Source organism: Buceros rhinoceros, unplaced genomic scaffold (genome assembly GCF_000710305.1).
Source record: "Buceros rhinoceros silvestris isolate BGI_N320 unplaced genomic scaffold, ASM71030v1 scaffold7038, whole genome shotgun sequence".
Taxonomy (NCBI): domain Eukaryota; kingdom Metazoa; phylum Chordata; class Aves; order Bucerotiformes; family Bucerotidae; genus Buceros; species Buceros rhinoceros.
This window is the reverse complement of record NW_010426286.1, coordinates 56,422-59,729: the sequence shown is the minus strand read 5'-3', so window position 1 is coordinate 59,729 and position 3,308 is coordinate 56,422. Positions and strand designations below refer to the sequence as shown.

Here is a 3,308-nt window from a genome sequence, read left to right as displayed (position 1 = left end):
TACGGGCTTGGGAAGCTGCTCTGCTGGGAGCGAGGAGCTTCTCCCTGAGTGCCAGCGAAAAAACCTCCTGGTTACTGCTTTGCTCGTGTGCCTTTGGACCAAGAGGTCCTCCTCAGACATGGTGATTTGACAGCACGGTACCAGGCTTTCCAGCTGACCAAGTGACACTTGCCTGATGTTAGTACTTTGTTTTGCAAATTATTTCTGCTTTCTGCCATGTTGTGCTCCTGTGTTTAAAAACCTCCCCTCCTCAGGATCTCTTTCTGGCTTGCAAGGACAACAGGCTGTTCCTCGACCTTTTGTGATATTTATCATGACCTCAAATGACAGGAGAGTCCTTGGCTGTTCCTCCAAGGCCAGGTTTCCAAAAAAGCGTGGCCTCCATATGCTGCTGTGTGAGCACCGAGCCTGGGCTATGGTGTGAAACTGGCTCTGGAAGTGCTTCATAAAACTCTCTGCACTCCGTAAGCTGTGCTGGGAAGGGTGAAGTTGGTGCAGACATGGCTCGTGGACATCAGGGACCCAAATCTCCATCTCTAGACCGAGGATGGATGTCCCATGTCCTACAGCATGAGCTCAGGATACAGACACATCCCTGTGCTGTGCTGCTAAACCTGCAGAGGATACCGACATATCCCTTTCCCTTTTCTTGTGGAGGAGAATAAGATCCTTTCCTCTCTCCTCCCCCAGGAGGCAATGAGATGGGAAACTGGAGAAACCTATTCTGACGGGCGTGTTTCCAGGCAGAGAGGCCCCGTTCCCCCGCTGAGGTTACCCTTTTCCAAAGCATCGTGACTAAGCTGGTTTCTCCTCCACGTTTTGCCCTGGGAGACTATCAGAGAGCTGCGGCCAAGCGTGCGCTCTGCGCGCCTCTTAAAAATAACCCGAGGCTGCTCACGCAATGGCAAACTGCTCCGCTGCCGAATACCTGCTGTTGCTCATCTCCCTGCAGGTTTCTTTTGGCACTAAGTGCTGTGAGGAAGGTAGTGCCAGTGTAAGCATGGAGATGCAAACTCCTTGTATTGAATCGTGGGCTTCTAGCAAACCACGGTGTAAAATATGCGGTAGAAATCCCGAGTAAATCCAGCCCGTGCAGCACTGAGGCTGCGCTTCTGCGTGAGATGCTGCTCGTTGGACACGGCTGCTCCTCTCCCCTCCTCTGCGTGACTTGGGGTCTGCACCATGCCCTGCGCTTGCTCTGGTGCTGGAGCAAGGGACGGCTTCTCCAGTCCAGTGGTCCCTCACGAGGCTGCTGCGGCAAATGCTGGCAGGTGGCAAGTGTCCGCGTGAGAGCAGCGACAGCTGTGCTAACACAGCAAAGAAAATATCACCATACCCCGCCGAGCAGCGAGGTGCTCCGTCAGCGCTCCTCAGGGGCTCACAGACAGTTGCTGAGCCCCGCAGCATCCCTGGGAGATTGATGAGTGTTGCCTTGGAGAGGAGAGCAGGGACTGCACAGGTGATGGGTCCAAGGACAGCAGGGCTGCACAGCAGCTCCTGGTCCATGAGTTAGCCGTGCTCAGGCTCTGAGTGCCACCGGCTGGGCTTTAAACCTCCTTGTTTTGACAGATCAGGATGCTGGGTGAAAAGTAATTTCATCCCAGGGTTTGGTGGTGGTTTTCTGAGGCACTGATTTTCCTTATAGTCCCCAAAACCTGCATGTCATAGTCACCTGGGTTATTTTCCAGCATCCCTCCTTCCCCCCAGACTTCTTGCCCTCTCTTGCAGTTTCTTTGACAGAGACTTGGCAGCAGCGTATAAAAGCAGGAGAAAGATCGGGGCCGGGAGTGTGGCAGAAGTTTTGCCTTTTGTCCGCCCGCCGAAGGGATGCCGTTGCATCCTGTGACACCAATAGACAGGAACAAGTAGGCTGAGGCAGCTGTGAACTTGCCCACATCCATATGGGGGTGGGACAGAGGAGATGAAGAATGGGGCTGACCTGGACCCTTTTAACCTGCTCGATTAAATACGTGTCTGCTTGGGGTTATGGGGTCTTGCTTTCCTCATCCCTTCTGGAGAGAGCACTTCCTTGGCTTTCTGGACGTTGCTTTTTCCACTCACCCTCTATTTATACCACCCTCAGCTTAAAGGTGACCCCTTGGTCTCTCCTCTGAGCTAAAATAAAAGTTGAATCGTTTTTCCAAGCTCTAGGTAAACACATCCTGGTCTGTATGGCCAGAAAAGAGTTGGCCTGGGCTTTCCAACGTGGCTGTGGCTCAGCACAGTTCAGTGGGTGCTTATTCCAGCAAGAAAATTCAAACCAGCAGGAAGGCAAAAACTTTAGCTAGAGCTGGAGGAATGCTTTGAACGAGCCCGAGAGCAGAAACCATTCAGGTGAGCTTTTGTGTGGATGTCAGGGTATGTCGTGCAAGGGCTGGATGGTGTCTCCAGACCCAGCTGAGGTCCCAGCCTTCCCTGAGGCCCTTGTGTTGGGTGACTTTTGCTGAAGGAGCCAAGTGAGAAGGCTTTTCCAGATCGCTTGGAAGTCAGGGTTTGGATTTGGGCTCATCCCTGCTTAGAAATGCAGTTCAAGTGGAGGTGGGTATCCTGAGTACCCCTTCCTGGAGGGGCTGGGACGTACCTGCAGTGTGATCCTGCTGCATCTTCCGAAAGGTCAGTGGAGCCATGCGAGAGCAACCGCCCAGCTCCGGCTGTGGCTTGTTGGGGTGCTGTCTGGTGGGGGAGCTTTCGGACTGAATAACCGCTGCTCTTGCGTGTGGACGTTGGGTTGAGTGTGGCCGCAGATGTTGCACTCAGCATTTATCGCCTTGTGCAGCTATTGTAAACCTTTGGGGTTTACTGAGCCTTAGAGGAGGCAGTTGTGCTCTTCAGGAAGCTCTTGCTTTGTGCAGCAAGTTTTCCAGCATTGCTTCAGAGGGGTGTTTGCTCAGGATCAAAGACATTTGAGCAAGTGTTTTCTTCCCCGTGGCCATGACCTTGGGACAGTCTTTTATCTGCTCGCCTCTCTCCAGCCTCAGCCCCATGGAAAGGTGCCAGACGAGTTCCTCGGAAAGTGGCTCAGCTCCAGGCACAGCCCGCAGCCGCCCCTTTCCAAAACGCTGTGCCGGGGTGAGGAGGCAGTTGGTGCTGCTGGTGCTCTCAGCCCCCAGAGCGATGTCTGTCTGTGCAGGGCTGCCCCATGAATGGGGAAGAAATGATTTAGCAAAGTCGTGTGGCATGGGACAGAGCTGCATCGATGCCCCGTATCTCTCCTGCAGCCTCTCGGTTTTCTGGCATGAGTTGGAAACACAACTCAAGGGCGTAAGGAGCAAAGGGCCCCCGTAAAAAATTCACAGCTCTTTTTGCCA

At 53.6% G+C, this 3,308-nt stretch overlaps 1 protein-coding gene across 1 annotated transcript in view; it reads left to right on the top strand.

Moving 5' to 3' along the window:
- Positions 1-3,308, top strand: part of LRRC75A (leucine rich repeat containing 75A) — a gene marked incomplete at its 5' end in the record, with an annotated part of 42,393 nt that overhangs the window by 246 nt on the left and 38,839 nt on the right. The window lies entirely within an intron of this gene.